We start from the raw sequence: 26,024 nt of genomic DNA, 5'->3' as shown, positions 1-26,024 counted from the left end.
GTGCTTAGCTAAAGGTAAATAATGTATTATATGCTCTGTATCTTAATTGCAAACCAATCTAATTACACTGCATCTTCCAATAGCAGTTCATTATAAATAATTTTCAGTACCTTGGCTCTGAGAAACTATGTAATTCTATGCTAAGATTAAACAAGAATAAAAAAACCCTCACACACACCCCTGCCCCAGATGGTCCTTAGAGCATTTTGGCCCTGCAGGGCAAATCAAACACTCCATTAACTTAAAGTGGCAACAGCTTTTTCAGCTCAGCCTCTGATAGAGTTAGGATTTAAACAGCCTTTCTTTTCCTGATTGCCCAGCAGGTTTGTCTTTTTCATTACTTATGCTGTTGTAGAGGGATTCTTTAATATGTAAACCCTGTGTGTACAACCAGAACAAGCAATCTGAAGCAGAGATGGTCGTAAAAGTTGATTATATAATGAATAGCAAATTTCTATTACAAAATCTAGGTAGAGCATTTTTTAGGTCCAATAAATGCATTTCATTATTGTATCCTTTTAAATCCATTGTTTTTAATTGTACTGTCTTGCCCTTCTTACAGTGGTGTCAAATGATAGTTGAGGGCTGTGCAGAAAGAATGGCCTCCTCCTAGCAGTGACGATCTGCTGATCCTGGCAATGATTCAGAGACATGAGTGCCCCAGGCCTGTTCCTCTACAGCATGACTACTTTTTTCACACATTGACATCTAAATATTCTGTACAGCCTCCTGTAGCTATGCTCTTAAACACAGTTCCTGACATCAGGTATTCTTTCTGAGTATGTTGAGTTGAAAAAGTCACAAAATTTAGGATGCTTGGTTGTGATACCAAACTGAATATCTCATTTTGTGGTGCTTTATGAAAGTAAGTGCTAAAGTATATATATTTTTGACAATATGTATTATTGCTACTAGCAATCTCTGTGATTACTGTAGACATTATCCCACATGCAAAAAAATTCTCTTTTCAAAATTATTTGTTTGGCAAATTTTTGAGCTATGAGGTCACTAAATAAAAGGAAAGTAGAACTAAATTTCCTGTTGCATCCTGGATACTTTAATGAACAATGTAGAGTTAAATGACCTTGTAATGTAAAGCTGTTAATTCTGGACAGTATGTGTTTGTGTTCTAGAACAGCTTGGTGTTGTCAGTGCTAAAAGAATCCCTGAAAAGTAAAAAAGAAAAAAAAAACAAAATAAAAACCCAACAACCAAAGAGAGTCTGTACTATCCCGTGACATCCTTTTAAAGTCTTTTACCCATTTATTTATTTATATATGTGCAATATAAAGTGATGTGAAGTAACTTTCCATTTCTTGCCATGGCTTCATTGTTCCTTGTCTCGTAGCTTTAGACCACCATGTTTGCACTACCTGCTCTTTCCCTCTTGAATTACTTCAGTCTTTGCTTATAAATGTAATAATTGCTGAGAAGGACTTGATATGATTCTTGTTGCTTATTTTGATCTGTTTTGGATTACTTTCACCTTTTGCTTTCCTACCTATTTTATTGTTTCTATATGTTACACTGAATTTCTTCTTTGAGACAGAGATTCTGTTTTCTTTAAGGAGCTTTTAAAGTTTTGGGACTGGTTAATGGTTCTTAATTTGAAATATGTACACAGGTATTTAACCTAAATATGTGAAAATAATCTTAGCAAAAGCATGTTCAAACTGAAAAAATACAAAAATTGTGGGATGAGGGCCTGAACACAGATTGATGGAGGGCAATGTGTGATTAAGTTACTGATTTCATTTTATATTGATGTAATGATTAAACAGTTAATTGTGAATTGATTCAATAACACAAAATATTAATTCTTTCAGCAATGAAAATGGTACTGAAATAAGCAAAAAGCATGTGTGCAAGTTGTAACTTTATTATCAGCATTTCGCTGGCGTTCTCAGGAAATAAGATCAAGTTGAATTCTAGTAGCCAAGGAATCAGACTGGCCCATACAGGGATGCATCTAGGCAAGCACTTGGGCTAGAAATAATCAGAGTTAGTGTTTGAAAGACTACCTGAATATTCTTGATGCACCAGTATCTGTCCGTAATTACCAATTATATTACCAGTATCTGTGACTATCTAGAAGCTATGATATTCTTAGTACCATGGTTCTGCTCAGGAAATTTGTCCTGAAACTCTGCAAATGTTCAAAACATTATTTGGTTCAATGTATTTCCTGAACCACCTGCTATAATACAAAGAACTTCAGCTTTGGTCCTTAGACTGCACTTTATTAAAGCAATTAAATTAAAAAAAAATCTATATAAGCGGGGCTTATATACAGTAGTAATGTATTTTATTCCTTCTGAACGGAAGGACTTATAATGCTGTTATGAACATTTAACTTTACAATAATCAGTGCAATACCAAAATTTAGTGCTTTGTATTTCAGTATCTTTGTTTTTCATTTCAATTGTTGTGCGCCAACCTTCACAGACTTCTGCAACTGTATAAAAGAAAGCAGTGATTTTCTTTATTTTTGCATTCAAGCTTGATAAAAAGATAGTATTTCTGCTTCTTGAGGTGGATAAATTAATTTCCCAGGAGTCCCACAGTAAACATCTTCCATGAACATTGCAAACAGCAAAATTAAAGTAGTAGCATTGCCTTACTCTGTGCTTGGTTATGTATTTTGCTATATTTAATGGTTATTTGTGTCTAATAATGATACAGGTGGTAAGGTTTGGATTAGAAAGGAGATAGTTCTAATTTAATTATTGGTTGTGAAATTTGGAATATTAATTCACTGAAAAAATATTTTTATTCAGTCTGTTTTTACTTGGGCCTTGAGTTGAGGGTTTTTCCCTTTTTTATGAAAGCATAAAAGCAGAAACTTAATTTTAAAAGTTCAGATTTTGCTTCTGAAAGTTGTTTAATACTGCTTTGGTACCAAAATTTTTTGGTTAGCAACTTTGAAAGTTGTTTAATACTGATTTGCTTTAGTATTTGGTATTTGAAAGTACCTTAACTTTATGTTGGTCTTTGTCATACCCAATAATTTTTTTTTTTTTTTGGTTTCTTAAATTGGTTGTATACAGTAACACATGTGAATGCTAACATATAGAACTTCTGAACAAAGTATCTTCACATTGTTCATGATGTTTATTTCAACAGAATTCAAATTCAAAAATACTATTTCTCTCTTTCAGTATTTATGAACAGTATCTCTAGTTATTAAGCTAAGCACACATCTAAAGCCCAGAGCTAAGCCCAGATCTAAATGGAAAGTAAAAGGAGCTGCCACTAGGCTCCTACTTAGGAACTAGGCATGTGCAGTTGAGAGGGGAAAAGCATCCTCACATTGCTGCAGTGCATGGTGTTGTGTTCCAGCTGGATCTTTAGCTTTGAAATCAACACTTTGTCATAACAGTTTCCATAAATGTTAACCAAAAACCTTTAAAGACTTGGAAGCAATACTAGCTCATTTTATAGTCAGATGAGATGTGTGTTTTATAGATGCACTCGTAGGACAACTAGAGTGTAGTCCTTTCTGCTAAGAAGTAGCAAATTGAGGGCTGGTCTTTTCTGAAAACTGGGGAGATTAAAGCAATTTTTTAAAGTTATCTGATGATCAAAAGGTCCATAAAGAAATAAAACTACCTTCTTACAAAACCTGCCGAGAAATCCTAAAATATTCATGTGACATAAAATTGTAAATATACTATGAACTCCTGTAAAAGTGCATTGCTGATCAAAAGTGTGAAATTGGGTTACTGGGAAACTGGGAAACATTTCTATACATAAAACATATCTATCACCATTATACCAATTTCTTCTGGCTGTTACTTCTTAGCAACTAAAAGTTACTGAGACAGAGATTTAACAGAATGCAAGTAAAAATGTTACTTTTTGGTACACAATGTGCTTTGAGCTCTATGGAGAACCTCCCCAGATTCTATAAGAAATTCTGGATATCATTAGTTATCCTGTCAATATCTATATTAGTAACTTAAATTATTTGTATACCTATCCAGAACTTCTGTTTTATATTGTCTGTTTCAGTAATTCTATTTTCTTTCATGTATCTTATATGAAAATAGTAAATGAAACAAAAAGCCACTTCTATAAGAGAAAATATCTTAGAATTTGTAATTATACTTACTAGCATACAGTTAGTAGGTATGCCATGCTATACTTGTTTAGTAGGCCATAATTTTTTAATTATTTTATTGCTTCACATATTTCAGTGCAATACAATTTAGGATCAAAGAAAGCAGCTTTTAAGTTTCTTTGCAGAAATAACCCAGTAGTATGGAAAAAAAAATTTCCAGATGATGTAGATGGGTTATTATTACCTTATATCTCACCACTCATACCACAAGAAAATTCTTATAAAATTGGGTGACTGTTCCTACTCTATGTAGACTTGGAGATGTATGCCGCATGCAGAGGACAGGCAAAAAATTGTGTATACTTTCAGACATGTGTCACCTTGTCCATGGGAGAGCTGTGGAATCTGATCTTACCTTGAGTTTCAGCTGGCTGAGAATGTGGGCAGCTCCTTCCAGCAACCCTCTACCAGGCGTGAGATTTCTCCCTTAGTTTTGCCTAAATACAGATTTTTCTGTTCTTATTTATGGCACTGACACAGTACATTTTCTTCAGAAACATCATGCAGAAGTTCTAGGGACATGATCTTTGTGAAAGCTGCAAGTTCAAGCCATTTGGTGACTTGTACCAGTAATGATGGTGAGCATCACTAAAAGGCCAGCTATAACAGGATCCAGAGTAACTGGATTGGTGTGGCAAACGTGGTGCACATCATGTAGGTTGCTGTGGCCTTCAGAAGCTTTGAAACCTGTGTTAGTGAATAAAAATAAAGCTGGCAGAAAGGCTGACAGTGAAGTAGTTTTTAAAGAATTCTGACATGTTAACAGTGGTAGAAAATAGTAATGCTGGACCAGTGCTTTACTGTGTAGTCTTTAAAAAATATGGGCAGTGTCAAAGGCAGGAGACAATAATAAAGTGATTTGCATTGCAAATATCTTGGGAATATCTATAGCTGTATAAGTGGGTTTTATATAATTTTAGAATTTAGGGATTTCAGAGAAGGAGTATGAGAAATATGCTTACAGGCTCTTTTATTCAGAAATAAATTACAAATGGCCTCACATTCAAGGTTAGTGTTATTTCCTATTCTTTCCTTTTATTCTTCTGTGATATGTATTTTTATTGGCTGTTTGGTGAGAACAAACTTAGAGCTTTTCTGCTCAAATACAGACCTGCTAATGCAGTGTTATTCTGACAGTAATCAAAAATATTAATATAATTCTCTGTACACAGCTGTAAAATTTTGAAGGAGAAATATTTGAAAAATTTATACATTCAAGCATGCTATGCCTAATAAACTTAAAATAATTTTAATCTGGTAGAATTTTTTCTAGAATGGAGAATGTGAACATTTGTTAATCAGTTCAGCTATACTGACTATTAATAAGTTTAATCATTTTACTAAGTTGGTGAGAATGTGGCACTTGAACTCTAAAAGTGGAACAGAATTATTCAGTCTGACAGGAAAATGAGAGCATTGTCAAAGTGTTCAGCTAGAAGGCATTAAAACTCTGTTACTCTGAAGTATTTAATGTGCCTTGGGTATCTGGAGAAATTATTTTGTTTTCACAAGAATTGAGTTTTTTCTTTTTGCTTAATTCTGTTGTGCCAGACAACTGTAATTTGTGGAAATCAGAGCTCATAAAGAGTGTTTTAACTACAATCCACACTTGTGCCACATCCATCTCTGAAAAGGTACTTGTTTTCTGGTTGGTTTCTGAGTTTTAGCTGGAACTGGGCTGAGAGCTGCCCCAGCTGAGGGGCTGCCCCATTATTTACCCTCCTCCTGCTTAAAAATCATTAGTGCTGCATGGCCCTATATTTTCCATAATTTGTTTTTCCAGCCAGTCAATAAAATGGTCTGATAGTTTTTATAAATCTGCTCTGCATGCAGTGAACTGGGAAGGGTGACTTTACTGAATATTAACTGGTTGTTTTGATCTGTAGATATCATCCGCATCCTCCTCCAGGAAGAAACACAAGGAAAAACTTAGAATCATTATGGTTCTAAGAGAAACCTAATTAGTATGAATTCAGTGGTAGAAATCAGGAAAATGAATCCTTCTTGCAAAAGCCACAAGTCAAAACTAACTATATGCACATACAAACACACATGCTTTCAAAAAACCCAAATCAATTTAAAAAGTAATTGAGCACAGAAACTGTCTAGTATTTTTCAGTTGTAGAGACTTTGCAAAGTATGTTGCTTACTCAAAAGATACAATAATTAGAGTAAGTGAAGACTACAGGATCTTTAAATACATCAATACAACAAAATAGAAAGAGCTTAAAGTCTTTGCCTTAAGTAAATATTCATGTCACTTTTGCTTTTGCTTGTAATAAAAAACATTTTTTCTACATAATACCATTATTTTATTTGTTGAAACTAAACAGTAACCAAGCAGAGCAGTCAATGCAACTTTCCTCTGTGGAATTCCTGTCAGAGTATGGCCACTTCTACTTCACAATGTAATGAGATAAAGTCATAAAGTACCTTTTATTTTTCTTCCAGAAGCAGTGGAGCTAAGCCAGAGCTGCTATTTCTTTTTCAGCTAAGTAGATGTGACCAATAAAAGCAGGGGGCCAGTAGGAGGAATAGCAATAGGAGTGCTTTCCTCCTATTCCAGAAATAGGATCATGGTACAGTTTCTGAATCATAGCTAGAAACCATCTTTCTGCCTCAATTTCAGAAGAGCTTGCAGTGTTGGATTATTTTACCATAATTTGCATGGAAAATAAAGAAATGTACTGGTGCTTTCCAGACTATTAAGGATACACATTAATGTGTGTTGGTTTGATATTGGTTGGTCCAACTGAATACAAGCTGTGTAGAGTTTCAGATAATATGCTTTCTTTATAGGGAAAACCAGAACAGTATAGGCATAGTCTGTTCTGAGAGAGCACAGACTGTTTCTCTGTGGAGGAATGTTCTCAACATCCTCGATTAATTGTGATGATAATCTGTTGGAAATGACAAGGTTTTTTTCCCTTGATGAATATTACCAAGCTTCTTATGCAGCACTGATGAAACTTTCCCATCTCTATCTGAGAAGAGAGTGTCAGTAGTTGCTGATTTTATTGCACATTTCAAATATATTCCCAGTAGTTGTCGTCTCAGATCTAGATCATACTGCCACCACCTTCTCGATTTGCTACACATTGGATCAAGAAATGGACACTACCATCCTAGAACAGTATTAATTTTATTTTATATAAAGCACTTTGTCCTCAAGGTCTTTTTATACCTTGTTTATAAATTTGTAATGCAAGAGGATCTGTTGCCTGCCTGATACTCACTATCAACAATATCAGCTGATGATGTTGAAAGGTGGGTGATCTACTTGAAAATTTTTTTCTTTTACTTACATCTGTCTTATAGCAGGGAAAAAAAGCAGGTGAAGGCAGAAAATGCAAAATACTTGGTATGTTGAATTATCCTATGATTTAAGGCAAGCAACAAAGTGCTTAAGTTATTTTAAGGGTTTAAATAATTTGAGATGTGAATAAAATTTTTTCTGATGAATTTATGAGGAGCTATGCCTATAGATATGTCTTTTCATGGGAAATTACTTTGATAGAAGCATTAAAGTAAATAATTTTACCTTTATTTATAGCTTTTATTTTCAGTTTCAATGCAATAGTGTTAGTATACATCACATTATTTTTAATCCTAAATTTTTTAGTACTGATTTTAGGAAAAAAAAATTATTTTGCCTCATCTGTTCTTGTCTAGTTCAATATTCAATTGGCAGTTATGCTTAGGAGAACATTTATGGAGAACTATGAGGCTAGGATTTTTTTAAAGTGACAGCTGGCATAATTCAGTTGAACTGTGATTCACTCAAAGATGTAAATTAATGAGAAAAATATGGATTCACTATTTTCACTGGAAGAATTAAAATTAATGATTCATGGAAACTTAAGTGTTCTGTGTTATTTTTACACTAGGAGGAATTTTACAGTTCTGCATGACTAAGAGTGCTTATTCCTGTGAAATGTGTTACTCCTACTGATGGGTCTAACAAAGTATAAATTAATTTTTATTTATATTTTTGACTAAGTATTCTGCATGCATCAGTGGCACAGTGTGAGGAATGACTTTGTCTACACCATCAGCCTCAACAGTGTTGGCACTGAGCAAAGCTTTGTGAAGGGTGGTGAGGAGATGTCAGTAGCTCTGAAAATGCATTGAGGGTGCATTTATCTGTAGGGATGTGCAGGTGCTCTGTGCCTTACCAAGGCTGATCTGGATTCTTGTATTTATGTCTCCATTAGTATGTAATGCAGCAGGGTAAAAGTTAATCTGTAGAACAAAAGAGGAGGATCGTGTGTCTGCGTCATCCACAGGGAAGTTGTTTGGAACAGGTCATAATGTCTTTAGGCTGTACCTCCACAAATGGATGGATTCACTCTTATATCATCTTACAGGTCATCTTTCATTTTTGTTTCATCCAGGAGGTACCAGGCACTCTGAAATCACAATGCAAACTACAGTGAGTTGAGACAATAGGGATTTTGCTTCAGATTGCCTGATAGAAAACCAAACACTGATGTAGGCTTGATTTCTCTAATGGCAGGACCTGGTAAACATTTTAGAATAATGACCAGGATTTGTCCATCCCAAATCAGGTTCTAGGAGAGCCTATTTCTTAGAAGGAGTCCAGGAACATAAGTCCATCAACAATGTTGATGTCAGTACAGCTATATTAATAAAGACTATGTTGACTCTCTAATGTCATATAATCACTTTAGAGGAATCTCTTCTATGCAAGTTACTTGCAGTGTGCTTTATTTTCTTAGGACTCTATTATAAAAATAAATATTATGTGGAGAAAACATCTCACATTTCTGAGCAAATAAACTATTAATGTATGGTTTTGATGAAGCAAAGGAAAAGATTTCTTTTGCATTGTTATGGAAACTGCTTTTCTTTGCCATGTTAGTAGTAGACAAAGAAAATTATTTAAGGTTAGTAATTGAATGCTGTTTCATGTGGTGGGGAACACGAGTTCCAGTTTGACTCACTTTGGATGTATCATCTCGAGTGTGATCACACTCAAGGGGACATCCAGGGGATCAGACCCAGCCAGAATAGATTTAGTAGGGTCAGGTCCTGCCTGACAAACCTGGTCTCCTTTTATGATGAAGTAGCCCACTTAGTGGATGAGAGAAGGCTGTTGTCTACCTGGATGAGAGGATGTTTTCTACCTGGACTTCAGCAAAGCTTCTGACACTGTCTCCCACAGTATACTCCTGGAAAATCTGGCAGCCCATGGCTTGGACAAGTGCACCCTTTACTGGGTTAAGAACTGGCTGGATGGCTGTGCCCAATGAGTAGTGATGAATGGTGCTGCATCCAGATGGTGGATGCTCCCTGGTGGCATCCCCCCTGATCAGCTTTGGGCACAGTCCTGTTGTCCTTTTTAATATCTTTACTGATGACTGGGATGAGGGGATTGAGCCTACCATTAGGAAATTCACAGACAACACCGAGCTGGGTGTGTGTGTTGATCTGCTGGAGGGTAGGAAGGCTCTGCAGAAGGCCCTGGACAGGCTGGATCCATGGAAGGAATCCAATGATTCCAGGTTCAGCAAGACCAAGTACCATGTTCTGTACTTTGGCCACAACAATCCCACGCAGCACTACAGGCTGGGGACAGGGTGGCTGGACATAAGCCAGGCAGAAAAGGACCTGTATTTTATATATACATATATTATTATATTATATATAAAGGGTACTGATTCACAGCAGCTGAACATGAGCCAGCAGTGTGCCCAGGTGGCCAGTGGCATCCTGGCCTCTATCAGGAATAGCGTGACCACCAGGACCAGGGCAGTGACTGTTCCCTGGTACTCAGCACTGGCGAGGCTGCACCTTGAGTGCCGTGTCCAGTGCTGGACTCCTCAGTTTAGGAAGGATGTTGAGATGCTGGAGCATGTCCAGAGAAGGGCAACAAGGCTGGTGAAGGGTGTGGAACACCAGTCCAGTGAGTAGTGGCTGAAGGAGCTGAGAATATTTAACCTGGAGAAAAGGCTCAGGGAAGACCCAATCACTCTCTACATTTCCATGAACGGAGGCTGTAGCCAGGTGAGGGTCGGTCTCTTCTCCCAGGCAACCAGGGACAGGACAAGAGCACACAGACCCAAGCTGCACCAGTGGGGATTTAGGTTGGACATCAAGAAGAAATTCCTCACAGAAAGGGTCACTGGGCATTGGAATGGGCTGCCCAGGGAGGTGGTGGAGTCACCATCTCTGAAGGTGTTTAAGGAAAGACTGGATGTGGCACTTAGTACCATGGTCTGGTTGACAAGGTAACGGGTTGTACTTTATTATGTCAGAGGTCTTTTCCAACCTAGTTGATTCTGTGATTCTGTATCTCATAAGGTTTGGAAACTAATATGACCTCTGTTGGCATGAAACCTTGGATAGATTGGCTAGCACTGTTATGAAGAGTGAAGCATAAAGCAAAATATCTGCTAAACTGTGCTCAGCAAAAGAATGAAATTAGTAAATTATACTAAATACACATATACAGACATCTGTTGCTTTAAGTAAAGCTGTCACCATCAACATTTGTGTCTCAAATAAATCACATCAGCACATCTGATGACAGTAGTGTGTATGTTCATCTCCTGAGACTGGGAACATGGTAGAATTGCCTCTTTTGAGCAGCCCAACTCCACTGCAAGTTTGAGATTTGAGCAGTTTCATCTTCTCTCTCACTTTTGGCTTGTGAGAAGATTTATAACAGATCTTTGAAACCAACTATTCTTCCATTACTTGCAATTTTTATCATTCAAAGGCAATTTTTTGAGGGAAGCTTAAACTTCTGGAAGCACAAAATTATGAGTAATGTATTGGTGCCAAATTTAATCTCTAATCTTTGTAAAATAGCAATCTTTTTTATTCAGCCAGTGGCAGAGTTCATTGGATTATCTAGTTTTAAATGTCCTTCCCTCTTCATATAGGCATCTTCTACTTAAATGCAATGTTTATCTGTAAGAATTTTTACATGTTATTACTAAAAAAAGAGAAAAAGGAAAAATTTATTTCCCCCCCAACAGTTTATATTTTGCTGCAATTTGTATCAACTCTTTGCTTTCCTTTATAAAGAGGGAAATCTGATGTACATTATAGCCTCTAACACCAGCTCCTGGTTCTGTTTGCATTTATTTTTAGTGGGCTGTACCGAGAATTTATCTCTTCAAACAACCTTCTGGAGAAAGAGCAGTTTGCACTCTTTCAGTCAGTCAGAATTACTAAATTAAATCATCATGACTCCAGCATGGTCTGTGACTGTCTCTAGAACAATTGTGAAGGGATTTATTAGAGCAATATTATACTTAGTGTATTTTAAGCAGGAGAAAAGGCAATTCAGAAGTTTAAAGAAAACACTCATGGAAAAATCCATGTTCTTATTTATCACTTTTATTATAAAAAATTAAAAGAATGAGTTATCTTTCCATTTCTGTATTTTACAAAAACTTTATTTTACTTTATAAAGATCCTAACACTAAAAATAAAAAAAGAAGAATCTCCCATCTCTATGACAGACTATTGATTTCCAGGTCCTTTACTATAAGCTTCCATGTATTTTCACAGGACTAAAGTCTGATTGTAAATTTGCTATCTATCCAGTTTTTGAAAAAACCTTTTTTGTCAAATTAAGTGAAATCAGTAAAGTTGTTATGCCATCAACAGTCAGATACTCATTTAGAGAAGTGGCACTTGCAGGTGCACTTGTAGCTCAGTTTGTGTGGTCACTAGGCTCAGTAGCATAGAACATTGCTCAGAACATTGCTGCTCTCAAATATATTCTGCTTTCACTGCAAGAATTGTGTATTTTAATTGTTTGATTGGCTTGGGGCTTTTTTTCATGAAGTGCCATAATGAGGTTGTGACCACTTCAACCAAAGTGTTTTGGTGCAGTTTCTCAGTCAATGGTAAATTAATCCATTTATACCTTCAAGAGCTGTGCCTTTTTTAAAAATAATACATATTTTGTACTTTGTGGTAAACCACATGGAAGTAGGTCACTACTTCAGCATGTTTGTGAGATGATACTGTACAAGATTGATTTTTCTTGAAATTTATTTTAAAATGTCTTGATAAAACTCCATCCTGAAAAATTTGAGAAATTCACTTGAGAAATTTTTATCACAGTACCTATGCCATCCCTTTTTCACTGGATTATTTTTTGCCCTGTAAATGTATATAAATCAAGTATATATACATGAATTTGAATATGTGCTTTGTGCTTTTGTGCATATATAGATATATATTTGACTATGAAAAATAGCACTTTGGAATCTGTTATAAATGGCAGGACATTAGAAATGTTTGGAGCACTGAAATAATTTTTAAGAGTAGGAAATTTTTTTGTAATTTTGGGGGATTTCAGCAGCCAGAGTTTAAAAATATCTCTGAGAAAGCATGAGCTCTTGCAGCTATGCAGCTGTCATTAGCTGTCACAGACTGCTTAAATGTGGTGTTGAGTATTATTTAATTACTGACACTATTCTTAAAATATTTTGTGTTTTTCCAGACAAATTTGAGGGTATGGCAATCTAGTCTCACCTTGCATATGTAAAATCAACCAAGGGCTGATTATTTTGTGGCATCTGAGTAAAATAATAAACTAATGAAATTCTAATGTCAGGGTGGAGCTACAGCTGAAGCACTTGGTATGTCATTGAAATAGTGTCCAGAAAGGAGTCCAGCCTTGTGTTCTGGTCTTTTATCACACCTCTACTCCTGTAGGTAGGAATATGGTTTATGTGAAATGCTTGCATATTTAAGGATTGGTTTTCCATGCTATCTGACTATCTGGGAGCTCTATTTATAGAACTTTTTTATTCCTCAGCTTTTTTACTGCTTTTAGAATATCACTGGGTAAGGCTGTATATAAATCTGATCTGAAAGAGAGCTTACCTTCCTTTTCTCCAAAAAACAATGGACTGTCTAGGCAATTCTTTCTCATCATTCTCATTTATTATCTAAGTGGAGAAAACTTCACTTAAAGACTTTTACCTCTTGGAGATCTCTGACCTTAAACAAGCTGGGGAAAGTCAGCATGTGGTAGGAGCTGATAGGTTTGCCAGCATGTTTCCTCTCTGATTCATTCTGAGAATGCCAGATTTCATAAAACTGCTTTTGAATACTTAATTTCAGTTTCAAGGGAAAAATCTATTAGCTGACAACCCACCAATGAAAAAGGATTTCAGAGCTGTAAGATGAAAATCCAAGAGCCAGATGCACAAGGAGATATTGTCATTATTTTTATTTTGGGTCACAGCTTTCACTAGAAAAGCAAGAATGCCTCTGTATCTAAGTCTAAATCTGCAATTAAGCAAGTGAGAGGAAATTTGAATTAGTGTGCAATTAAGCATCTGTAACACTTAAAAATCACATTTAGTCCGTTTATTTTTTCCCCAGAGGTAGCCATAACAAGGGAATGAGGTGTGTTGACCAACAATTCAAGACCAAATGGTTTTGCTCTTGGCAAGTCAACACCTATGAAAGAATTTTTGGTAATTGCCGCTTCACCAAACAAAAATTTAACAAATCTAGATTTCTGCAATTGGGCAAAGGGCTGAAGTTCGCTTTTTTGAAGACCACTGTTCTTGTAAAAGGAATAACTTAGAGAAAGTAATTGTTTTATTAAAGAGAAGATTTTACGAAAAAGACAATTAGCATTCATTTGGATCTTGAGAAGCTAAGGTGCAGAGTAGTGTAGGTGAAGAATATACTGGAAGCTTTCCGATGGCAGCTGCAGCATCAGGAGATCCAAATCATAAATTGGATTACATTTCTCTCACACACAAAAAAGGATATGGATATTTTCAAATTTAAGTCCCACTCATTTTGTGTACCAGCTGCTTTATCACCCTTTAGTCTGCTGTTATTCCACTTACACTTCTGATATAGTTACAGTAATTTTATCATCTCAGAGAACATGACAAAAATATATATTCATATAGGAGCTGAATATACAGTGTGGTATGACTGGATCATATAATCTACTGAAGAATTAATAAGAACATTTTCCTTCCATATGTTCTGCAGATTTGGGAAAACCAGACATGTTAGTTATGATTTTCACCTCACATTTGCACAAAACCAGTGTAAGAATGGAGAGTCAAACCCATTATTTTCTTCCACCTAATTTCTTCGAAATAACAGTGTTATATTATTTCGTGACAGGGTTTAATTACGGCTCTGAAGATTTTACATAAACTAAGGTCTGAGATTCTTCAGAAAATTCAGCAATGAATTTATCTGGCCATGAGAAACCTAGCAGGCTTGTTGACATTATTTTATTTACTGTGCATACTTGTCTGTGTGTGATGTGTGAGAGTTAGAATCATTTCAATTATATAAATTTTATAAATGGTGAGCACAGCTAAGACATTTTTGGCCAAGTGAAGGTAGAGCTCTATTTTTCTCTCTTCAAAAATAAATTTGAATAAATGATCAAATGAATACAGATTCCCTTCTTCAGTGTTTTGGGATCATCTGAGCACTCGTCTTTCCAATATAAATGTTTTACCTTCACTTTCAGGGCAACATTCATCTCACTTGATATTCTATACCTGTAATGAGAAGCTCTACCCAGACTTCTAAACCTGCTTACAGATACACTTACCCTTTTTTGTGTACTGTTAGATGATATAAACTACTGTAAAAGAACCTGTTTCAAAGATTATATCAGCAGCTGAGAATGCTTATCTTCAATTTTTTATGTGCTGATTTTTGGTCAAATCAGATTTACTTATAGGAATTATTTGGTTTGTTTTTAAACTTAGCTTGTATTTTTACATATTGAAAATTTAAGAAGGAATAGGTTATTCTTCATGAAAATTTTGTGTAGCAAGGTTTGATGTGTGGTTGTATGATCCTTCTTGCATAATGTTATTTTAGAGAGTATGATATAGCTATGGTAAAATTACTCTTTTATACTGAAATAAACACCATTCTCTAATTTTTATATGAAATGTTGTACATATAACCATAATGAGACTGACATTTCCAATGAAGAACAGATATAATTTTGGCTTTTATATCCACTTTTAATTAATGAATACTTCTAAAAATACTGTTCATTTATATTTGTAGTAGAATTGCTTTCAAATTTGAATACTGTCTCTACAATATGTTTACTTACATTGCTGAAGGAAACTTATGTCTGCTTATTTTTCAAAATAGGTTTTATGTAATCCTATCTGTCAAGAATTGAGAGAGCAAAACAAAATTATTATGTCAAAGTTTATGTATCAAGAGATCAGTCTTGACTTAATAAATAATGATATAGTTTGCTTGAAAAACTGCATGCATTAAAATTATCAGCCCTATAACTGCTTTATTGTCCCTTTTTTGATAAGAAGAAGTTCTTCAGGGGTCAATTTGAAGAAGACATTTTACAGGAAAACTTCAATTTTTGTACATCTGGTCTAATCTTGAGAGATACTGAATTCAAAGATTTCTTCTCTGTTAAAGAAATTCACTCAAGTTTGTAAATATGAAAATTAGACATATTATTTCTAAAATTCAATGTAATTTTTCACTTTACTAAAGTGATAAGAAGAGATATATCTGCAGATTTTAAGTAACAATGTATTGAACAAACAATTTATAAGGAACAGTTTAGTTATGGAAAATGAACATTAACTCTTTTCTTAAAGCCTCATTGTAAAAAGAATTCTAGATTTCACCATAAAGTACTGAAAGGTAAAATCTATCCCAATTTTCTCTCTTCTGCCATGCTGTTTGATTCCATATTGAAGAAGATGGTAAATTTTGCAAGTGCAGACATAGAATAAATATACAATTAAATAATACAATTAAACATACAATTTAACAAGTAGTATATGTCAGGTAGAGCAGAATGAGAGGCAACTTACTTTTTGTCCTCTGAGTCTGAAAAGTGAGCTTTCCCCCAAGTGGAACTAGAAAGAACAGATAACTGGAGCTTTTTATCACTATTTTAAAACATCTGTGATGGTTATAGTACTGATCTACAGCAGCTTACAAACACTGTGACCTGCACAATGAGGTAACATAGGCATGGATCTATTAGGTTCTTAAACTCTTTAATGATTTGGTTCTAGGACAGTGGAGTTAGGCAGTTTGTAGCAAACAAATGCAATGGATTTAGATAAACAGCTGTCTGGAAAATACTTTACCAGCTCTGAGAAACAATGACTGTTTTTTTTCTAAAGAAACCAAGTGTGTGTAACTGCAGGATCCAAGGACTTCCAGTAAAGAAGCTAGGGAGTTACTGTCCAGAAAGAGAGGAAGAACTGGTCAGTGTTTGTTACAAAGTAGAAAACTATACTGACCCCAGATTTTCAAAGTCTGGGTTTATACTGGGCTACTAATACTTTAATAAGGAAAAACACAAAACAAACCAACTCTTGCAAATTTAATTTTGAACCTTTTCTCTGTATCTCATATATTTCAAAAGTCCTGTTTTTGAACTGAGCTGCTTGGACTAGAATTCTTTAGGATCTCCTGCTTTACTCTTTGATGCAGAAGGTGTCACAATCTTGTAGCCAGGGATGACTTAAAGAGGGCAGAAAATGCAACTCATTGTCAAAGGGTTTGTATGAATTTATCTTTCCAAATATCAGCTGGCTCCAAACGTCCCTTGCTTAAAGCAAAAACTGTCTGAGATCCATATAAGACAGTAGGATGTGCAGGGCTTTTTTTCTATGTAAAAATACAGTCTTTGGCATTAGGTGGGTATTGCAGTACAATTGGTGAATTTGTAGACCCATAATTCCGGGAAGTAGTATTTATTGTAGCCTCTAGCAAAACAGATGGAACTCCATGCTTCTCAACTTGCTAATTAAACAAACATTAAAGCTTGTTTCATGTAAACCATTGCTTGTCTTCCTTTGTTCAGAGCAGTAACAAGAAGGCATATAATTCTCTTTATATCCCTCTCCTTTCTTGCTTCTGCCTGTTTGAAGAAAAGCTGAAATTTTGTTCACAATCCTGGGTTTCTAAGAGATAGAGGGGTAAAATATTTCAAGAAATTTAAGCTTTCTTCACAGCCTGAAAATTGACATTCTTGGGCTTTGTGGGGTACAGACGACATTTCTGTTTTAAATCCTGCTGTGGTAATAATTATAATGAGAGTTTTAACATTTACAATGTAAGGGTAGCACTATTGCAAGTATTCAGAATAAACAGCTGGTGAGGCAACCTTTCCATGTCTTAAAGGAAGTAGTAATGATAAAGGCTGACATGTCTTTTACAGATTGTCAGTGTTTCCAAAGGCTGTGAGCCCCCAGAGCTTTGCCACTGTATAAATGATACACTACACAAAAAAATACTGCTCTCTAGGAAACTGGTAGAAACATATAGGATAAATTCTTTACAACTGTTTCTGAATTATTTGAATATAACATTTTATGTGAAATCATATCAATCTGTATCCCAAGATTCAGTATCCCATGAATTATTTGTTGTTGTTGAATATTAAATTATGAGGTATCACTATGCTTTTTATGAAAACAATGTTATATTTTGTTGTCATGATCTTTCTGATTTGAAATTATAAGGCTTTAAGGTTTAACTCTATCAGTCTTGGAAATACTGGAATTTGATGGCGGTATTGTATATAAAATATAAAATGTATGAGATACTTTGTCCAGAATTGACCATAACTACATAGGTCCACAAATACCTTATTCTGTTATTAATTTCTGTGATACATTTACTTAAAAAAAAAATCTCTGTTGTCCTGCTCTTTGTAGTTGTTGGAAATTAGCAATACTAAAGGTAGGATATTAAAAACAGATATTTGTTTTTTTAACTTCCCCACAGTTATGCAGAACTTCTATTTCCAATATTCCAATACTAAACACATAATTGGAAATATTAGAATTTATTTGCCCTTATTACTTGCACTTGCTATGGTGCTTTTATATTTTGAGTATTAGATTGACTATCTAATATCTGTCTTTCTAGATGGAAAAGTGGCAACTGACTTTCAGTGGCTCTTGAAGAGCTCCAGAAGATAGGAAGGATAATAAACTTTCTGTTCATTGCAAGGAGCAATAAACACAATAACACAGGCTGCTTTGACCTGTACTTTATTTTCAGTGTTGTTGGGAACTTACTTGTAATTAAAAAGTGCTGGAAAGACTCCTAAGCAAAATAGCTAGTGTTCTTTTTCTAGGAGAGGGAGAAAAAGTGCAGGATAGTGTCAGAAAAAAGGCAGAAAAAATCGTCAGCATGGATCTGTGATTTATTGACTTTCTTAGCTACCTCTTCTGACTTGCAGTTTCACTCTGCCAAAGGTATAGATAGTAAAAAATAAAACTCAATTGTGCTGCCACAAATAATATTGTATAAAGAACAGTATACATAGCAAGATGAAGAATTTGCAAACCTCTATCATCCTTTTTTAGGAATTAAAAACATCAGTGATTTCAATTGTGATTTCAATTTTTCCTCTTCTTTGAAACTTGTCTTAAGAATGGACTTGTTCTTTTAGATTGCTTCTCCTCAGTGGGCCTTTGTGATCCAGAGGAATGAGAGGGTTTTGATGTTTTGTATGCCATAAATACAAACCAAAATATTAAACGATAGGCTATGGGCTTTTTTATCTCTCCTGAATTAAAAAAAAAAAATGTCGGGTTGCAATCTCTTTTTTAATGCTATTAATGACAATATAGGACTACAGAAGAAATCCACTAAGTTTCCCAGGTTACTGAATATCTCTCTTGATATTTTTTTCCTTCTCAGAACTTATGTCCACTTTCCTTCAGCACTTATGAAAAGTATTTTAGATGAATGACCTAGAAAGACCAAATATTTTTCTCCTCTCTGTCTGAAAATAGCTTGTGCAAGTTGTGTTTTTATACCATATATTTCTCATTTTAGTGTGTTTTCAAAGTATATTTCTTAAACTGTAGAGTTAAGAAACTTTTTTTTCTCTGAATTCAATATACAGTTGGAATGGCACACAGACTTTATGCCTTAGTCATGGCCTAATATGCCTGCCTTTAAAGACAGGCTCAGTTTTTAAAAATGTAACATTAATAGATAAATGAAACAGTATAAATCTTTTTTTCAGTAGATGGCTTTTCTATTCTACAGTTTGTAAACAGGCAGTTTTATTTAAACAGTAAAAAGCTTTCCAATATGTGCATGGGAAGTTTGATAGCACTGCTTCAATTATGTTTTTTCACATAATAAAGTACATGCAACAAAACTGCCCAGAATAATCAGTAAAGATTTTTTTCTCACTTTGATCGCTCTCACTTATTTTAATTTAGGCCTGAAAATTATAATTCATTGAATATTATCAGACTAGCAATTTAAAAGTAAAAAAGTATATTAGAAAAATAAACACTTTGATCTGTGAGAGAACTTCGAATCTTTTTGGAAGAAAAGTAATCCACCAGTTCCTCTTGGTCTGAACTTATTTGCTACGTATTATCACTAAAGTCTGTGCTAATGGAATAGTGCAAACCTGTAGAGATCACCTCCAACTTTGTCTGTTCATCTTACCACTTTTTCCCACTGCACACTTTACATGCTGTCCTGAGAACAGATATTTTGAAAAGGATATTATCTTTAGACTTATCTAATGAACCTTTTTCCACCCCGACATGAAAGGGCATGGAAATGTTAAAAGTTTTTAGATTTGGAATATTGTGGCACCATATGCTTTACAGAATGTTTTCTTGCCAGGCACTGATGTTGCAGCTAAATTAGAGTAACGCAGCCATGAGACTGTTGAGACAAAGCTAATGGTCTGAAGAAACTGAAGTTATTACATGTTTGAAACCTTGCTCTAGGTAGAAAGCATTTTCTTGTATTAGATCAGAAAAACAGAATCAGTTTTTAAAACAAAAATTCCCACTTTTCACTCAATTTCCCATTTTCTTAATTTAGATAACAATGCAATTTTGGTTGTATTTATTTTCTAAATTTTAACTATACAATGTTTTCCAGAAGAAGGCAATGTACCTCAGATGCACGGTTCTTCTCTTTCCTATCTTTTCCTCCCTACTCCAGATTCCTCCCCTTTTAGAAGCAGATACCTGCTATAGACAGACTGTGATGCTTTAGTGCTTCTTTCATGTGCATGGGCTGGTCTGTCTGTGTTACCAACAGCTTGTCTGCCCTCCTGTACTGTTCAATGGTTTGAATAAGGGACATGCAGAAAATAGGGGGGACATTTCAGAAAAATGTGCAGTGCCACGTGCTCCTTTGTTGAATGCACTGTTATTGATATGCAAGACCTTCAGGAAGAAAGCTCCATGGTGTAGGAAATAGAGAGCCTCTGTATACTGCACAAATTACAGAGCTGTACATGTCATCCCACTGAACTCTGGCTGTGGGGATTTCCTTTCACACTGTTTTGTATTGTGAGACCTGAAGAATGTCCTACAAGACAAGATAGCTGTGTTACCTTGGAAACATCCAGCTACCCATGGATAATCTGCCCAGCACTTTTGCCATTTTTTGGAGCTTTTAGCCGCTCTGGATTTTTTATTCCACTTCAGCAGCCTGATTGGAAAATGCAAGTTTCTTATGCAAGAGCAGGTCTTGCTGTGTGTCCAAAACCTGAATGTTTCCCATTTGCTCCTCCTTCCATATCACTGTTTATCCACAGAAACTGCCATTATTGCAATAGCTCGAAAAAGATATCCTGTCCTGCTTCTTGAAGGTGCCTCAAAGTGGGGCAACATTTTGCTAGGACAAGGAACAGGTACTAATTATTATTTAAGGTGATTACTTACTCTAAACTTACTGTTGAGGTCCGGAGTCATGTGTGTCCACTCTAACACAATAAAGAACACAAAGATTCTGGCTGCTGCTGCTAGTCTTAGTTATAAAATGCACACTAACTACATTGAAGGATGTCAGACAGTACATTGCTCTGTGTTTTTGAGATAGTGTCAAATGTATCCAAGGTAAAGGGTTGAACTTCATGTTTTATTTAACCAGACTGGCTTCTTTAGTCAGTTAAATTGAGCCACTGAGCTATGGTCCTGAAAAACTGTAACAAACTTCTCATACAGACTCAGGCAATTTACTTGACCTTCCTTTTCCATCATTCTTCAGAAGTAAAATGAGATTAAAAGGCCCTTTTCTTCATCCTTTACTCTTCTGATGTGTTTAGATTGAGGATGTGAAAGGAAGGGCCATTGACTACATGACTTTCTCTACTGCTTTAAATGTCACTATTTTCATTTATAAATGACTTGTGATTAGCCTTCCTGAGACCTTTTCCCCCCATGTACTGGTACCAGAGGTGCAGTTAGCAGCATTGCTGCAACTAGATGTCCATCAGCATGAGAGATAGGGAGCTGCTGAGGACAGGGCTGCTTCAGAAAGACCAGAAGAGCAGTGTTCCCTCTGAAACTCAAGTAGCACTTGGGCAGTAGCAACATAGTGCTATTATTAATGGACAGCCTGTAAAACCAGGGATATAAATAATCCAGTGTATTTAGGACTGTCAAAAGGACTCCATCAATTCTTTAAGTCTGTGAAACCATTTCATAAAATGTGGTCCTCATTCTGTGTCACATTTAAAACTGATGACCTTGTTTTTCTTTTCAAGTTTTATGCAAAACTAATCTCACTTAAAGAGACTGCCTTTACCCACATTGTGCTGTGACAAATTCCTTAGGAAACATCACCAAAGATTGTTAATTTCATTTGTGACTTCTTACTAAGGAGGCAAGACATTTTCCTTTCCTTCCTAGAAAAAACTCAAAGGAAAAAATGTGGAAGAAAGTGCTCCTCAATAAAACCATTTTAGGGGACATGAGACATATAGACAAAACCTACTACAGAACAAAAATTGCAGCAGTCTTATTTTTAAAAAGACTTTCCAAGTTTCTGGAAAGAGGAGACATTTTTGTAGATGGTTTTCAGATTGAAGTACACAAAGACTTATCAAATAAATGTTCTCATTCTCTGGATGGGCTTGAAGATATGCTTCATATTGCTCTCAGTATCAATAGATGCTGGGAAAAACACACTAGCCTCTAGAGCCTGTGCTTTAGAAATGCAATAAAAGAGACAAGTATCTAGGGAACAGACAATTCAAAGGCACATTTGAGAGATGGTTGATGCATCAAAATACTGAGAAGCAGTGAGGCACAATGACGTGGGATAATCTGGCATCATGGAGTGATACCTTGTATGTAGTACCTAATAGTTATTGAAAAGCATGTTAACAAAATGTGAGGAAATTTGACCATAAATTGGTAAACCCAGACTGAGTCCTGTGCATACAAATAATGTGCCTTTTTCCAAAGCTGTTGGAGCAGATTGCCGGTACAATTACTGTTTGTCCCCAAAATTTCTTTGCCATGTTTTAGACTATAATTAGTTTTTTTTAAAAAAATAAAAATATAAATTCAAAGACCTTTTACTTTTTGTGATTATATTGAGATTATTTTTTCAGAGATCTACATCCTCTGATTAATAAAGCCACATAATCATAGAATATCCTGAATTGTAAGGGACTCACTACGATCATTGATGTCTGACTCCTGACCCTGCACAGGACACCCCAAGAGTCACACCATGTGTCTGAGAACATGTCTAGAGCCCAATCATCCTCTGAGTGAAAAATATTTTCCTAATATCTCACCTAAACCTCCCCTGACACAGCTTCATGCCATTCCCTCAGGTCCTGTCACTGGCCTCTATAGCTTAGAATTAATGGCTCATTTAAAAAAAAAATCTATACGAGAAGCTTTATTGATCAGATTTTGAAATATGATGAACTGTGTTTTCAGCATATAAAACAGAGGTCTCAGAGCATCATGGTCATAAACATACATAATCCAATAGCTGAGTAGGTCAAGGGGTGTCAGGTTTGCATGTATAGTGATCAGACCTTGTAAGTTTGTTATAATTAAGGTCTGTGACTCATTTGAATGGTAGAGCTCCATTAATAAATGCAATTGTGTTTCTATCACAAGAATTAAATTCAAAGTCCACTGTAGGCCAAAGGGAATTAAACACAAAGCATGTCTAATATTAAGTGTCTAACAGGAACATAATTGCCATGGATAACAAGAAATAACAGGATTAGAAATTAAGAATTTCACATTATAATTCTCATTCTCAGTTTATTGTGCCTTGATTCAGTTGTGAATCCATGCATGGCAAATACCAGGACTGTGAGTTAAATAGGAATGGATCAACTTTTATTGTCATGTTTTGAGGAAGTGGGAAAATACAGGAACATACAAATTTACCTTCCTTCTAATGCTTAGACTAACACAGACCCATACTTTAGTACAGTCTAATTCATAGATATGTTTTTGCTGATAACTGCAGCTGCAGGAAATATTTTTATTTCTCTATAGGAATCTTAGAGAGTGTTATCAAGTGCATTATGAAACTGCTTCTCATACAAAAAAATGACTGGGTGAACAAAAAACTAGTTGAAAAGGAAGTATAAAATATGTTTTAAGTTGAATTAAATATTTCATTAGACACATACTTTATTTTGCATCAAAATTTAGTAAAAATATTAGTTAATTCTATCATCTAATGAAAGCAAATTTGTAAATTGTTTTATTGACCTGAATTTCTGACTTTTTGTGTTACTGTTAGGATGAAAAAATAATCCAGTTCTCTCCATTGTTTCTCCCATGACATGGTGGTTAAATACAAGTTACTTAATGGAAATATTAGCATGATACTATGTGAAAGAATGAGCAGTATAGTGTAATATTGACCAATAAAGTATAGATTTTTACATTAGAAAAATTTTTGTGCATTTTGTATCATAAATGGTAGTTTTTAATCACTGAGATAAGCACATTCATTTTTGCCCATCTCTATTTTTCCTATCTGCATATCTTCTCTTTGGTTTGAATCTGGTTCAGAAAAAAACACATAAGTGCTTGCCATATCTGTTGAAAGATGAATCAAGTTGTCTTTCTTAGCTGAAGTCTCTGTGTTCATCTGTTCACAAGTAGTACATTTCAACTTTTGGGCTATATTGGTGCCTTTTCAGGAAAGAAAGTATCGGAAACTTTCACCTAGCAATCCACTGGATCCATCTTTCCTTTCTGCATGTGGTTAATGCCTTTTGTGTACCCATACTAGAATCCTAGTGTCTGATGTTTTAATTTGTTCTTATCCTGTTGGTAAAGATCTGTCAGCTATGTCTGAAAGCTTGCAGGCTTACAGGAGTCCAAGGGACACCATCCCAGGTATCCAGTAAGGTCACTCCCCTGAGTTAGTGCCACTTGTTCTGCATTTCTTGTTTGTTTGTTTATGATAGTGTTTGTACTTCAGGTCAGGATGTCTATTCTGCTTTATTTTCAAATGTAATAAAGTGACTTTTTCAGACATTTAAATTGCAGTTATAGTGAGTGCTACTACAAGAAGCCGTATGTTTAGGAAAGCTCTCTGAAATCTGTGCAATACACTCTTCCAACTCACAGTACTCCTTTGATTGTAAAAGCTAAAAAAACCCAAAGAATGTAGACACACAGTTTGTGTTAATTGGGAATGGGGCTGGGGCCCAGCCTCATCCCCAGTGGGTACAGCTGTGAAGAGCAGGTGAGCAGCATTGAAGGTGATGAGACCTGGAGTGCCCAGGGGCACTGACCAACCACCAAAGGGAACAGAGGGCACACGGGTGCAATGCATGAACATGAGGGGTATAAAAGGATGGACTGAAGAACAAGCAGGGCAGCTGCTTGCAGCCTTCTGAGGTGATATGCTGTTGCTCTGTAGGGGACATGCCTGAAGCCTTCTAATGAGGTATGGTGTCACTCTGTATGGGTGAGTGCTTAAAGTTTTCTGAAATTGTGTGAGGATACTCTGTGTATCATGGCAGTCTTGACTGTGGCATATGCTATGACAAAAGAATACTGTAAAACCTTACTAGAAATTCTTTGGTTTGGCTTGGTTCTCCTTCCTTTTTATTTTTTTTTTTTTCAGCTTGTTGATTTTTTTTGTGTTTGTTTGTTTTTGGTTGTTATCATTGGTGTTACAAAACTAGTGTGCACTGTAGTGCTCCAACCATGTTATAGCCTCCAGGGTATGTTATTTGATGTAACTAAAGCTGCTAAGCTCTTGTGCAGTCACATGAAAAAATATCAGGAGACAAAGGTAAGAGTTGGCTGATGGATCGTGAGCTTAGGAAACAAGGTTAAGGGGGTCCAAGCCATGGGCTACTTTACAGCCAGTGTGATCCCTGAGGAAATAAATGTTTCTTTGCTCACTTGCTTATCCAATGTAAATGGTGCTTTTAATTACCAAAATCTGAGTACACACACCATGTTATTATTTCATGTGTGTGTTCCAGAGAGCTGTGGCTGGTCATTCAAGCCTTGCCCTGTATTTGTGTCATGCTGCTTTTGAGAGTCCTGATGTATTCAGCTGAAATCTGAGTGTAGCCCTCTGGGGCTGTTATTTATGGGTTTGCTTTGGTATTCTGTCATTGTTCTCTGTATGTTTGTTTAGTTGTATGAAATGCAAACCTCTGTTTCCTTTCTGAGACAGGATTAGTTTCACCTAGAATAAAAGAATGCTTTGAATGAGCTTCTGCTACTAACAGTGAGGAGGATCCTAAGCTCCAAGTCCTTAAACCTTTTATGTGAAGAGACCAGTGGAGATTGTTAAATTGACTTAACTGATGGAGAATATTATATTGAACAACCCTCATAGCTGAAAATGTTGGACATGCTTCAGACAAATGTACTTCAGTAGAGTAATTTGAAACCAATGTAGTGTCAAAAAGTTATGTAATATGATGAGCAAAATTACAGCAAAAATCTTTAGGTGCTTTTGCCTAGAATTTACACAGATTGTATTGTGCTTAGTAGCTGTTTTGTATGATAAACAACATTTTTCTGAATTTCGATGGAATGTCTCTGCTTAATTATAAATAATGCGAAGGTGTTACTCATCAGGTAATTGGATTGAGCTGTAATTAAAAAAAATCCTAAATTATCTAGGTACC

At 35.5% G+C, this 26,024-nt stretch overlaps 1 protein-coding gene across 8 annotated transcripts in view; it reads left to right on the top strand.

Moving 5' to 3' along the window:
* PPFIA2 (PPFI scaffold protein A2) overlaps positions 1 to 26,024 on the top strand; it is a 285,778-nt gene that overhangs the window by 93,272 nt on the left and 166,482 nt on the right. Inside the window, exon 2 of one of the 8 annotated variants that reach the window (XM_077783545.1) lies at positions 563 to 766. The exons of the other annotated variants lie outside the window; for them this stretch is intronic. The gene's annotated coding sequence lies outside the window, so the exon portion shown is untranslated. The remainder of the gene's footprint in view (positions 1 to 562; positions 767 to 26,024) is intronic. 8 annotated transcript variants of the gene reach the window in all.

This window comes from Lonchura striata, chromosome 5 (genome assembly GCF_046129695.1).
Source record: "Lonchura striata isolate bLonStr1 chromosome 5, bLonStr1.mat, whole genome shotgun sequence".
Classification (NCBI taxonomy): Eukaryota; Metazoa; Chordata; class Aves; order Passeriformes; family Estrildidae; genus Lonchura; species Lonchura striata.
The sequence above is the reverse complement of the archived record's forward strand: the minus strand, read 5'-3'. Positions and strand labels throughout refer to the sequence as shown.